The 15,059-nt window shown below is 41.9% G+C and overlaps 1 protein-coding gene across 1 annotated transcript in view; it reads right to left on the bottom strand.

Moving 5' to 3' along the window:
• The window catches only part of LOC110485916 (uncharacterized), a 28,799-nt gene that overhangs the window by 13,413 nt on the left and 327 nt on the right, over positions 1-15,059 (bottom strand). The gene's annotated exons all lie outside the window — the stretch shown is intronic.

The following is a 15,059-nucleotide window of genomic DNA, read 5'->3' as shown; positions in this document are numbered from 1 at the left end:
AATATGATGGTTATTAGATCAATATTTGCGCATTTCTTGCTAAATACATTTTACCTACACAAAAAGATCCCACCACGTCAAACGACCAAATTATCTTTTGGCATTAATAAAATTGTACCATCATAGCTTTATACAGTGGGGAGAACAAGTATTTGATACACTGGCGATTTTGCAGGTTTTCCTACTTACAAAGCATGTAGAGGTCTGTCATTTTTTATCATAAGTACACTTCAATTGTGAGAGAAGGAATCTAAAACAAAATCCTGAAAATCACATTGTATGATTTTTAAGTAATTAATTTGCATTTTATTGCATGACATAAGTATGGGGGGGGGGGGGGGGGGGCTTGAAGTCATAAACAGCGCTGTGAAGCAAGCATTGCTAAGAGCTGCTGGCAAACACAGTAAAGTTTGAATGAATGCATACAAGCCTGCTGCCGCCTACCACCGCTAAGTCAGACTGCTTTGTCAAATCATAGACTTAATTATAATATAATAAACACAGAAATACAGCCGTTGGTCATTAATATGGTAAAATCTGGAAACTATCAGTTCGAAAACAAAACGTTTATTATTTCAGTGAAATACGGAACCGTTCTGTATTTTATCGAACGGGCGGCATCCATTAGTCTAAATATTCCTGTTACATTGCACAACCTTCAATTTTATGTCATAATTATCAAAAATTCTGGCATATTAGTTTGCCAGGCGGTCCAAACTGTTGCATATACCCTGACTCTACGTGCAATGAACGCAAGAGAAGTGATACAATTTCCCTAGTTAATATCAAAGGGGGCGGTGTTGCAATCTACTGCAAAGATAGCCTGCAGAGTTCTGTCCTACTACCCAGGTCTGTACCCAAACAATTTGAACTACTTTTAAAAATCCACCTCTAAAAACAAGTCTCTCACCGTTGCCGCCTGCTATAGACCGCCCTCTGCCCCCAGCTGTGCTCTGGACACCATATGTGAACTGATTGCCCCCCATCCATCTTCAGAGCTCGTGCTGCTAGGCGAACTAAACTGGAACATGCTTAACACCCCAGCCATCCTACAATCTAAGCTTGATGCCCTCAATCTCACACAAATTATTAATGAACCTACCAGGTACCACCCCAAAGCCGTAAACACGGGCACCCTCATAGATATCATCCTAACCAACTTGCCCTCTAAATACACCTCTGCTGTTTTCAACCAAGAGCTCAGCGATCACTGCCTCATTGCCTGCATCTGTAATGGGTCAGCGGTCAAACTTCTCTGATAGAGTTCAGTCTGTCAAATCGGAGGGTCTGTTGTCCGGGCCTCTGGCAGTCTCTATGGGGGTGCCACAGGGTTCAATTCTTGGGCCGACTCTCTTCTCTGTTTACATCATTGATGTCGCTCTTGCTGGAGAAATAAAAAATACAATTCTCTGGCAACAGCTCTAGTGGACATTCCTGCATTCAGAATGCCAATTGCAAGCTCCCTCAAAACATGAGACATCTGTGGCATTGTGTTATGTAACAAAACTTCACATTTTAGAGTGGCCTTTGTCCCCAGCACAAGGTGCACCTGTGTAATGATCACGCTGTTTAATCAGATTCTTGATATGCCACACCTGTCAGATTAATGGATTATCTTGGCAAAAGGGAAATGCTCACTAAAAGGGAAGTAATATATATATATATATATATATATATATAGAATATTTCTGGGATCTTTTATTTCAGCTCATGAAACCAACACTTTACATGTTGCATTTATATTTTTGTTCAGTGTGTAAGGGAGACAACCTACAAAATAATATTTACATATCTCCAGGCCACAAAGTAAAGGGAATTTGACCCAAATCTATCCCTTAAATTCTAATTAAATTCTGCTTCATGTGGAGTGTGGCCAATTCAAATCACAACATTTTATGGAAATGTGAGACCAATTAGCAACTAAATTCAGAATTGACCCCAACCCTAATTAATAAATACAGAACTAATAGGTTACCTTACGCAGTAGGTACCGTACCGGTGTTCTTCTGAACTTACTTAGAATGTCCAGCACCCTCCGTTTAAGAGGTAGGCATACGCGTGACGACCTGTCGGCGACATTGTTGTATGTTTTGAATATTGTATTGTCCATATTGGTCTGTTTAGACATGCCCTTCACTGTTGTGGATGCAGTCTGTTTTTTAGGCGTGTCCTTAGCTCCGTGTTCAAGCTCTCGTGTAGCAAGAACAGCTTTCTTGCGAGCTTCTTCTCCTCTATGACCTCCAGCTCCTTCTTCTTACGAGCGAGTTCCAGGTCCTCCACACTGGGCTGCACAGGATCTCCGTCAACGTCCCCATCTGTGTCTGGGGAGAAGGGAGCACTGCTACCCTTCAATGAGCTTTTGTTACAGTCCCTGGACAATGGATCCATGATGTAGCTCATATCAGAGGGTACTCCTCCGAATCCCCACTTGCTTATCCTTACTGCCACCGCGGGCTGTACCTCTCTGGATCCATTGGGTATGTTATCTTCCAGCGTGCCTGAGCTGGGATGACTCTTCAGGCATAGGCGGAAATCCCAGGGGCGGTGGGGGGGGGGGACACGACCTCCCATCCTGGGAAAAATATGATTTGTCTCTCCAAATATATCACTGTAAACATAACTATGTAATTTCAATAATATGAATAATAGGCAATGAAAGCACTTGCACTGATTATAGACACTTAATAGCGTGTTTTTAAAAGATTAAAGGATTTCAAAAGATTGCGACCCCCCGCCCTTTGCCTCACAATGGTTTGATCCACTGCCTGTTCCTTATCTAGCAGGTAATAGAGGGTTCCAACAAATCGATACATAAAGCTCACGAGGGAACACAAGCATACATAGATTACAAACAATGGACAATCGAGCTAGGGGGTACAATATCATATTACAATTACACAAGGACATGCATATACTTACAATTCTAACAGCTTTTTTGTTAGTAGAGCATTTAATCTTCTTAAAATACAGTTCGATTTCTTTTTGTAGGGTACGAAAATGTGGTTTTCTGTTTGTAAATTTAAATTGGTGTATATGAAATTTGGCCAAAAGAATAATGAAATTAATTACATAAAAATGTTTCCGCTTATTTCCGCCTATTTCTATTGTATGTAAAGAATCCAAACAGTATATCTCTCCACAATAGTGTAAAATCTTCATAAATGTGTTAAATTATAAACCTACTGATGTCTTGCCACAGTTTTCTTACATGCATACAATGCCAAAAAATATGCAAAACCGTTTCTGGGTGGTCATTACAAAAGGAGCAATTTGAGTTGATGTTTTCCTTAAACTTCTTCATATAGTGGTAATTTTAAAGCAAACTTCCTTAATTTTGTTAACAATTAGGTAGGTATGTGTGTGGCAACATCCAACCTTTTTTCCAACAGATATTAGTATCTACTTTCTGAAAGGCACGTAACTGACGTGAGGTTAATCCAGTCAATCGCGCCATAGCAATGTTTTTTTTATTAAAAAAATATGTTGGCAGGGTTTACTCACACACTAGCTGAATTTTCAGAGCTAGCGGGCAAACATTAACTATTAAGCTAGCTTGTATCTATTCCATTTATGTGGCGTCGTCGAAGATGCAATCTTTGCTATCGTCAGTTTATTCCAAGATCAGCATGCAGTTGTAGTGCTTCAAAGTCCATGTGATAAGGTTAGCGATAAACTGAACTCCCAACTGAACAGAACTACACTCTCTTCTACCATTGTCTTAAATATCTTTAATGGTCTCGTTGCAAAAACTAAATCGTCGCTATGGGACTTTGAAGCATGTGTGCTGATCTTGGAGTAAACTGACAATAGCAAAGATTATAGGAAACACCACAGAAACGGAATTGGTGCTCGCTAGCTTTGCAAATTCAGCTATTGTTGGAAGCCAGCCAATATGAAACAAACTATATTAAAATGACAAAAGGTTGCAGCATATGTTGTGTAAATAGTGAACTCATAGCTGTCAACTCTCGTCACTGCAATCCGTTTCACATTTGCTAGATACCTTTTAGATGGAAGCCCATATAGAATGATAGAAGATAAGATGATAGAAGCCCATCTCCTACTGTAAATAACCTACACACTGTGTGTGTGTTTGTGCAGATAGCCAGCCTGCCAGGGAGAAGAATGTAAGAAAAAAGTCAAAAGACAGACATCAGAGTATTTTTCAGTACACCAAAACGCAAAGCAAGAACCCTAGTAGCCTAAGACTAGTTGATAAAATGTTCATCAGAAAGAAGTGAAATGCTAATGGAAACGTTTCACACTGATGTCATTAGGCAGATCAGGCAACAGGGGGCACACAGACAGCAGAGCTGGGGACAGAGGGCACACAGACAGCAGAGCTGGGGACAGATGGACAGGGACAGACTGGCAGATCAGGCAACAGGGGGCACACAGACAGCAGAGCTGGGGACAGGGGGAACACAGACAGCAGAGCTGGGGACAGATGGGCAGGGACAGACTGGCAGAGACAGGGAGTCTCAGATAAGTTTGTTGAGTCTTTGTTTGGCAACATTATGAAAGGTTCTACATTTTTTTGACTTGTAATATAGGGGCATAATTGGAAAATGCCATGGATACCCCCACTCTCAACTTAAACTGGTGACTGAACTAAGATTTGTTTAAGGCAATGGTATTGCTGTTGTGATTAATTGTGTAGTTTTGGGTACCGGTAGTTAGGAGTACGGCAAACACCTTATTTCTTTTCTAGAGACAGACTGTGAGGCAGTGAGGGTGGTGAAAGGGAAAGAGACAAGGAGAGACTTCAGAGGACAGTGTCACAGCCACGGCAGGACCAGGTGTCAACCTTGTTGCCAGCAACACCAGTGTAGGGGACAGTGTCACAGCCACGGCAGGACCAGGTGGCAACCTTGTTGCCAGCAGCACCAATATAGGGGACAATGTCACAGCCACGGCAGGACCAGGTGGCAACCTTGTTGCCAGCAGCACCAGTGTAGGGGACAGTGTCACAGCCACGGCAGGACCAGGTGTCAACCTTGTTGCCAGCAGCACCAGTATAGGGGACAGTGGCACAGCCACGGCAGGACCAGGTGTCAACCTTGTTGCCAGCAGCACCAGTGTAGGGGACAGTGTCACAGCCACGGCAGGACCAGGTGTCAACCTTGTTGCCAGCAGCACCAGTATAGGGGACAGTGGCACAGCCACGGCAGGACCAGGTGTCAACCTTGTTGCCAGCAGCACCAGTATAGGGGACAGTGTCACAGCCACGGCAGGACCAGGTGTCAACCTTGTTGCCAGCAGCACTAGTTTAGGGGACAGTGGCACAGCCACGGCAGGACCAGGTGTCAACCTTGTTGCCAGCAGCACCAGTATAGGGGACAGTGTCACAGCCACGGCAGGACCAGGTGTCAACCTTGTTGCCAGCAGCACCAGTATAGGGGACAGTGTCACAGCCACGGCAGGACCAGGTGTCAACCTTGTTGCCAGCAGCACCAGTATAGGGGACAGTGGCACAACATTGTCCAGTTACCTCAGTGATGGCACAAAACCATATTAGCCACACCCACAATTTATAGAACCGCAAACTCTTGCCAACAGAGTGTTGACGTTTCAAGAGAGATGGTTTGGCGATTTCCCCTGGCTCCATTATAATCCATCAGTAAAAGGAGTGTTGTGTTTTCACTGTAGCCAAGGGTTTTCAAGCCAGCCATCTTTTGGCCAAAGAGCCGATGCTGCCTTCATTAGTGCAGGATTTAGGAACTGGAGAAAAGCCATTGTAAAATTCACAGCACATCAAAACTGCCAAACCCACCGCCACTGTGTAACTGTAACAGCACACAAGCTAAATCCAATCAGTGTCCAGTTATCCAGTGCATGGGGTAAAGAAATGACGAAAGCTACCTTGCACTGTATGAGAAAGCAACAACATTGATTGAATCCATTGAGACACACTCAAAACAATTTGCTGGCAAAGCAGTGGATCACTATAGGGCAGAATTTTTTAAAGTGTTGGATGGTGTGGAGGTTCAGTTTGGCGACTGTTTTGACCAGGACAGTCTAAACATTCTGTAAAAGTTGGAAAGAGTGCTTCTCACGGGGGAGTTGGATGAATCTCTAGATCAGTACCCTGAGCTGAACATAGATTCTCTTTCAGTGCAGTTGCCTCTCTTTCACAACAAATACCCCTGTAGCAGCAGTTGAGAGGCAGCAGAGGTCCTCAGGAGGCTTCCAGTGGAGGTGCAAGGGTTGGTTGACCAAGTTGAGGTGCTGATCAGAATTTTGTCTGTATTAGCAGTATTATAATGATTTAAACATTTTAACAAGTTGGGACAACCCTTCATTTAACTACTGTACCTACCAATTATCCAGTAGTAGTAATTATGGTTCCTCAATATACATTTAACATATTACAACGTAGGCTATGTGTTACAGCACTACTTTTGGTGTCCCCCTCAGGAATTGCTCTTGAGAAATGTTCATGTAATTGTCCCCTCCAAAGTTGATATCAGATTTTCGCCCCTGTCTTCAGGTTCACTGCAGCATAAAATAAACATGTAAGAAGACATTAGTGAGCTTAATGTAAGCTACATGTTGTTGTGTACTGTTGTGCTAGGTTGCCTGTCTACCCAAACCCCTTGCTCCGGCCAAACGCTATGCCCAAGGACGTTCATTTATGTATCTGCAATGAGTCTGGATCGGTTGTCACTAGTTACCACAGCCACGAAGTCAAAATTGGTTATATTTTTTTTATTTCACCTTTATTTAACCAGGTAGGCTAGAACAAGTTCTCATTTACAACTGCGACCTGGCCAAGATAAATCATAGCAGTGTGAACAGACAACAATACAGAGTTACACATGGAGTAAACAATAAACAAGTCAATAACACAGTAGAAAAAAATAAGAAAAAAACACACACACAAAAAAAGAGTCTATATACATTGTGCGCAAAAGGCATGAGGAGGCAGGCGAATAAATACAATTTAGCAGATTAACACTGGAGTGATAAATGATCAGATGGTCATGTACAGGTGTGCAAAAGAGCAGAAAAGTAAATAAATAAAAACAGTATGGGGATGAGGTAGGTAAATTGGGTGGGCTATTTACCGATGGACTATGTACAGCTGCAGCTGTATCGTAAAGATTCAGGAAAAACTATCTGTTTTGGTCAGACTTAGATTTGAAAGACATTTTAGAAATAGGGTTTATGACTTTGTGATAACTAGTGACGACAGTCTGGATCTGAGTACCACCCGACAATTTCTAGAACACAAATCACATTCTAACCGCTCTGATTGGTCCCAGAAACCGATCAATTGGGCCTGAACACATGTGGGTAAAGCACTGTTTTTAAAATTCGTTATTGGCTTTGATAGTCTGATTGGTTAGAAATTATCCATCGCTGATGACTTTGACAACACCCCTAATTTTGACATTACCACAAACAACTTCAATAATGACTGTCACTAGCTAGGTTTCCATCCATTTCATGCAAATATTCTAGAATCTGGATAAAGAAACAAATGTGCATTTTTCCACCAGTGGTGTGATAGAAATCACTGCGTGATGATATTGTGCACACAAAATGTACATTTTCGCTTAGGTTTTCATGAATTTCATTCTATTGCATTTTCAACTGTGTTGCGTAAAATAGCAAATGTGCCTACTCTGGTACTGGCACATGCGCTCTAGCCAACAGCTCGCAGACAGAGTATAGGTAGGTTGTGCAGGTAGGCTAGTCTACATGATGAGATTATTATGGATAAGAGCGAGAATATTTTGATTTGTCAAATAGCAGGTCAAGCATCGATCACATTGTCACTTAAATAAGACCTTCGATATTTATTGGATAGGAGCATCAAGATAACCATGCACTAGTGCTGAGCAATTAAATGTAGGTTATTTTTCCGTTTTTAAACGACAATATTTTGTTTTTTTAAACAACCTCAACTAATTGACCAATGTCGGTTCAATTACTTGAATACCATGTTGTTCGAGGGTTTTACTGTGAGCTCAATGCACACATTGCAGTTTCTGTAGAGATAAATCAGATCCAGTCTGACCTGTGCGATGTGGTAGGGAGTTTTAGTTTCCAACAGGGCCAATATTCATCATAGTTTATCGCATAAAACATGGCAATTAACTACAATAAACACAATTCATTGTGCAGCTACTTGTCCGGTCTGTGTTTCTTTTACAGAAGAGGCAGAAGAATGCGCCATCACGTGGGGATGTAGAGAGCAGCTATTGCTTTGCACGGTATCTCTATCTGAAAATACATGATCTAAAAGTGATCGATAGTTGGTATTCAGCAGTCATAAAAGTATGCATTTTTGACTTTGAAGAACTACAAAATAGTGGTTTTGTCAGACAGTACAGACAGCAGCTCTATAGAGATGAGATGGTGACTTGGAATGAAATAATAGTCATCAAATAAAACAAATGTAATATACACAAGTGAAATATTTGAATAAATGATGGTTAATAAGTGATAAGCAGTAATTGGCAGGCACTACCATCATGGGACTTTAATTAATTGTTTTATTCTATGTTACATCATTCAACCCACATAATGCATAGTGAATGTCAATTAAAAATCATGGAAACCTAAATCGAAAACCGTTATGTTTTAATAATCAAACCCAAAACCTACCTCAAAAAGCACTAATTGCTCAGAACCACCATTTACTTTCACCACACTGTGAAGTTCATCATAACTCATCTGTAGTCTAATAAACTGCATGGTTTCATAGTAGTCATAGTGGCAGGACCACACACACAGTATCATTGTGACTCCAAGTTTATTTAATATGATGGTTATTAGATCAATATTTGCGCATTTCTTGCTAAATACATTTTACCTACACAAAAAGATCCCACCACGTCAAACGACCAAATTATCTTTTGGCATTAATAAAATTGTACCATCATAGCTTTATACAGTGGGGAGAACAAGTATTTGATACACTGGCGATTTTGCAGGTTTTCCTACTTACAAAGCATGTAGAGGTCTGTCATTTTTTATCATAAGTACACTTCAATTGTGAGAGAAGGAATCTAAAACAAAATCCTGAAAATCACATTGTATGATTTTTAAGTAATTAATTTGCATTTTATTGCATGACATAAGTATGGGGGGGGGGGGGGGGGCTTGAAGTCATAAACAGCGCTGTGAAGCAAGCATTGCTAAGAGCTGCTGGCAAACACAGTAAAGTTTGAATGAATGCATACAAGCCTGCTGCCGCCTACCACCGCTAAGTCAGACTGCTTTGTCAAATCATAGACTTAATTATAATATAATAAACACAGAAATACAGCCGTTGGTCATTAATATGGTAAAATCTGGAAACTATCAGTTCGAAAACAAAACGTTTATTATTTCAGTGAAATACGGAACCGTTCTGTATTTTATCGAACGGGCGGCATCCATTAGTCTAAATATTCCTGTTACATTGCACAACCTTCAATTTTATGTCATAATTATCAAAAATTCTGGCATATTAGTTTGCCAGGCGGTCCAAACTGTTGCATATACCCTGACTCTACGTGCAATGAACGCAAGAGAAGTGATACAATTTCCCTAGTTAATATCAAAGGGGGCGGTGTTGCAATCTACTGCAAAGATAGCCTGCAGAGTTCTGTCCTACTACCCAGGTCTGTACCCAAACAATTTGAACTACTTTTAAAAATCCACCTCTAAAAACAAGTCTCTCACCGTTGCCGCCTGCTATAGACCGCCCTCTGCCCCCAGCTGTGCTCTGGACACCATATGTGAACTGATTGCCCCCCATCCATCTTCAGAGCTCGTGCTGCTAGGCGAACTAAACTGGAACATGCTTAACACCCCAGCCATCCTACAATCTAAGCTTGATGCCCTCAATCTCACACAAATTATTAATGAACCTACCAGGTACCACCCCAAAGCCGTAAACACGGGCACCCTCATAGATATCATCCTAACCAACTTGCCCTCTAAATACACCTCTGCTGTTTTCAACCAAGAGCTCAGCGATCACTGCCTCATTGCCTGCATCTGTAATGGGTCAGCGGTCAAACTTCTCTGATAGAGTTCAGTCTGTCAAATCGGAGGGTCTGTTGTCCGGGCCTCTGGCAGTCTCTATGGGGGTGCCACAGGGTTCAATTCTTGGGCCGACTCTCTTCTCTGTTTACATCATTGATGTCGCTCTTGCTGCTGGTGAGTCTCTGATCCACCTCTACGCAGACAACACCATTCTGTATCCTTCTGGCCCTTCTTTGGACACTGTTAACAACCCTCCAGGTGAGCTTCAATGCCATACAACTCTCCCTCCGTGGCCTCCAATTGCTCTGAATACAAGTAAAACTAAATGCATGCTCTTCAACCGATCGCTGCCTGCACCTGCCCGCCTGTCCAACATCACTACTCTGTGGACGGCTACAAATACCTAGGTGTCTGGTTAGACTGTAAACTCTCCTTCCAGACTCACATCAAATCTCCAATCCAAAGTTAAATCTAGAATTGGCTTCCTATTTCGCAACAAAGCATCCTTCACTCATGCTGCTAAACATACCCTTGTAAAACTGACCATCCTACCAATCTTCGACTTCGGCGATGTCATTTACAAAATAGCCTCCAATACACTACTCAATAAATTGCAGTCTATCACAGTGCCATCCGTTTTGTCACCAAAGCCCCATATACTACCCACCACTGCGTTCTGTACGCTCTCGTTGGCTGGCCCTCGCTTCATACTCGTCGCCAAACCCACTGGCTCCAGGTCATCTACAAGACCCTGCTAGGTAAAGGCCCCCTTATCTCAGCTCGCTGGTCACCATAGCAGCACCCACCTGTAGCACGCGCTCCAGCAGGTATATCCCTCTGGTCACCCCCAAAACCAATTCTTCCTTTGGCCGCCTCTCCTTCCAGTTCTCTGCTGCCAATGACTGGAACAAACTACAAAAATCTCTGAAACTGGAAACACTTATCTCCCTCACTAGCTTTAAGCACCAGCTGTCAGAGCATCTCACAGATTACTGCACCTGTACATAGCCCATCTATAATTTAGCCCAAACAACTACCTCTTTCCCTACTGTATTTATTTATTTTGCTCCTTTGCACCCCATTATTTCTATCTCTACTTTGCACATTCTTCCACTGCAAATCAACCATTCCAGTGTTTACTTGCTATATTGTATTTACTTACTTTTTTGCCTTTACCTCCCTTATCGCACCTCACTTGCTCACATTATATATAGACTTCGTTTTTCTACTGTATTATTGACTGTATGTTTGTTTTACTCCATGTTTTACTCTGTGTTGTTGTATGTGTCAAACTGCTTTGCTTTATCTTGGCCAGGTCGCAGTTGTAAATGAGAACTTGTTCTCAACTTACCTACCTGGTTAAATAAAATAAATAAAAATATTTCCTGCTAACATGAATTTCTTTTAACTAAATATGCAGGTTTAAAAAAATGTACTTCTGTATATAAATTTTAAGAAAGGCATTGATGCTTATGGTTAGTTAGGTACATTCGTGCAACGATTCAGCTTTTTTCACGAATGCGCTTTTGTTAAATCATCCCGTTTGGCAAAGTAGGCTATAATTCGATGATAATTTAACAGGCACCGCATTGATTATATGCAACGCAGGACAAGCTAGTTAACTACACATGGTTGATGATATTACTAGGTTAACTAGTGATTGTGAAGATTGATTATAAAAAACAATTTAAGTTTAATGCTAGCTAGCAACTTACCGTGGCTCCTTGCTGCACTCGCATAACAGGTGGTCAGCCTGCCACACAGTTTGTTTTTATTGTATTTATGTTTTGCAAAAATTTATAAAAACCTGTTTCGCTTTGTCATTGGGTATTGTGTTGAGGAAATGTTTTTATTTAATACATTTTAGAATAAGGCTGTAACGTAACAAAATGTGGAAAAAGTCAAGGGGTCTGAATACTTTCCGAATGTACTGTACCACGGTTAACGCTTGATCAGGGTTGGGGTATAAAAAAATATCAGAAACTTTTAACATCCCACAGAGCACCATTAAATACATTATAAAAACAATTTAATATTATGGCACCACAAAAAACCTGCCAAAACTCAGACTAGGCAAGGAGGGCATTAATTAGAGGCAACAACGAGACCAAAGATAAGGAGCTGTTAAGCTCCACAGCAGAAATTGGCGTATCTGTCCATAGGACCACTTTAAGCCGTACACTCCGCAGAGCTGTGCTTTATGGAAGAGTGGCCAGAAAAAACCCATTGCTTAAAGAAAAAAATAAGCAAACACGTTTGGTGTTACCCAAAAGACATGTGGGAGACTCCCCAAACATATCGAAGAAGGTACTCTAGTCAGATGAGACTAAAATTGAGCTAACTTGGCCATCAAGGAAAACGCTATGTCTGGCGCAAACCCAACACCTCTCATCACCCAGAGAACACCATCCCCACAGTGAAGCATGGTGGTGGCAGCAATTGCTGAAAAAGGTGGCTCTACAAAGTGTTGACTTTGGGGGGGATGAATAGTTATGCACGCTCAAGTTCTGTTTTTTTGTCTTGTTTCTTGTTTGCTTCACAATAAAACATATTTTGCATCTTCAAAGTGGTAGGCATGTTGTGTAAATCAAATGATACAAACCCCCCCAAAATCTATTTTAATTCCAGGTTGTAAGGCAACAAAATAGGAAAAATGCCAAGGCGTATGAATACTTTCGCAAACCACTGCATTTTGCGCAATGACGCTGTGGGGTGTGTTCGAAGCATAATAGGCTGACCACAGCGCTCGCGTCACCTGCGCGAGCGTTACAAAATGAATTTAGAAATCCATGTTATTCGATTATTGCGCGCTCGCCAACGAGCGTCTGCGTTGCCAAGGGCTAAAATAGAAATCGGTTCTATTTCTGACGCAGATCGCGCTGCAAGTCCTGCCTCTCCCATATCCTCATTGGTTTGTAGAAGCAAGTACCCACGTGCCATCTCCTCATTGGTTATACCCACATGGGTGACCGAAGACGAACGAGGTCAGTGGCAGTAATACCCCTAATTTATGAAAGTCAAGAGAAGAAAAAGACTGGAAGGAAGAGAGATGACTAGAAACGATTCAGTTGACCATTTTATGCGTGGATTAATTGTCGCAGTTGAGGACTTTGGGCAAGTGCAAGCTAGCTAGCTAAATTGCCATACATATTTAATGCTTTTTGACCTGTCCCCAAATTAATGTAATTGGTTCAGAGTTTGTTTTGATATTTTAATCTGCGTGTCGTGATCGCGTTTGGTGTGGGACGACAACATTAATTTATGCACGATGGCGCACGTGCGCAGCCGGTTTGGGTTCCGTGTAAGGGCTGTTATAATGCAGGACGCAATGCGGAGTGCCTGGATACAGCTCTTAGACATGGTATATTGGCCATATACCACAAACGCCAGGAGGTGCTTTATCACTATTATAAACTGGTTAACAATGTAATTAGAAGAGTACAATAATTGTTTTGTCATACCCGTGGTACATGTAAGGGATAAACACAGAAGTTCTGTACATTACATGCAGCTGGACAAGGTGGACAGAGTCCCTTCTTCCAAGGTAATGTACAGAACGGAGGCGTTTATCCCGCTTATACCGTAGTTGCCAAAGAAAACAATATGAAAACACACATTTCCCGGTAAAATTACATATCTTTTGTGGACATTTTCATTTATATAAACAAATTCATACTTTTATCATCTTTTGGTCGCTAGCAACGCGACCTAGTCATTCGTTCTTTATGTTCTGTCATCATGCTCGCTGGCAACATTCCTATCCCTTGCGGCTAACACAGTCACTACCTCTGCAGGCAGAATAACAGCAAAGTAGCTGTTTTCTATTGACATTAATTTGGATACATCCATAACAATGAGCTGATAATGCCCGGCATAGCTAGAAAACATCTTTCCACTAGATGTTGGAACATTGCTGCGGGAACTTGCTTCCATTCAGCCCTTGGTTCTCTCCAGAAGAGCATTAGTGAGGTCGGGCACAGATGGTTGGGCGATTAGTTCGTAGTCGGAGTTCCAATTCATCACAAAGGTGTTCGATGGGGTTGAGGTCAGGGCTCTGTGCAGGCCAGTCAAGTTCTTCCACACCAATCTCGACAAACGATTTCTGTATGGACCTCACTTTGTGCACAGGGGCATTGTCATGCTAAAACAGGAAAGGGCCTTCCCCAAACTGTTGCCACAAAGTTGGAAGCACAGAATCGTCTAGAATGTCATTGTACTGTATATATAGTGTAGATGTCCTGGATGGCAGAAACTCAGCTTCAGTGATGTACTGGACTGTCCGCACCACCCTATTTGGCGCCATGTGATCGAGGGCAGTCCTATTGCCATACCAGGCAAGATCTGAACACAAATCAGATGACATAGCAACTTTTGTGTGTCTAGACCAGTCTTTTCAATGGGATTTCCATATTCTGATACTGTAGCAGAAGTCACATGTAAGTATCAAGTGTAGACACCAGGTCGTTGCAAAGAAAAAGCCATATCTCAGACTGGCCAATAAAAATAAAAGATTTAGATGGGCAAAAGAACAAAGACACTGGACAGAGGAACTCTGCCTAGAAGGCCAGAATCCCAGAGTCCCCACTTCACTGTTGACGTTGAGACTGGCGTCCCCCTTCACTTCTAAAACTAAAGTTGCGCCCCTGGCTCTCAGAATATGAATATCTCATAGGGGTCTAGACGCACAGAAGTGGCTTTGTGCTGATTGTGTTCAGATCTTGCTGACCACTTCAGGATGTGGTCAGGAATACCATTGCGGACTTCTCAGTCTGGATGCAAGCGCATACAGGTGGCGACGTTATAAGCACACCTCCCACAAGTCTCCATAAAACTTGTGTTTTGGGACAGACTGGCACCTTTTCATTACAACTTGAGGAAATCCGTTCCTAGCATGTGAGGAACGTGATTGCTGGCCTCATAAATGCTAACTATGTTCAGAATACTAGAGCTGCATGAATCTGATGCAGAACCTCTGCTACTAAGCTAGGTAGCAAACGTTAGCTACAAGCTGTCATTTTCAGAATATGCTGTGAGCGTGACAGAAGCATATAGCCCAATATTTTTTTTTTATCATAACC

The sequence above is a fragment of the Oncorhynchus mykiss genome, chromosome 13 (assembly GCF_057628025.1).
Source record: "Oncorhynchus mykiss isolate SJ-2025 chromosome 13, ASM5762802v1, whole genome shotgun sequence".
Lineage (NCBI taxonomy): Eukaryota > Metazoa > Chordata > Actinopteri > Salmoniformes > Salmonidae > Oncorhynchus > Oncorhynchus mykiss.
Note: the sequence above shows the minus strand (reverse complement) of the source record. Positions and strands in the feature narration are given on the sequence as shown.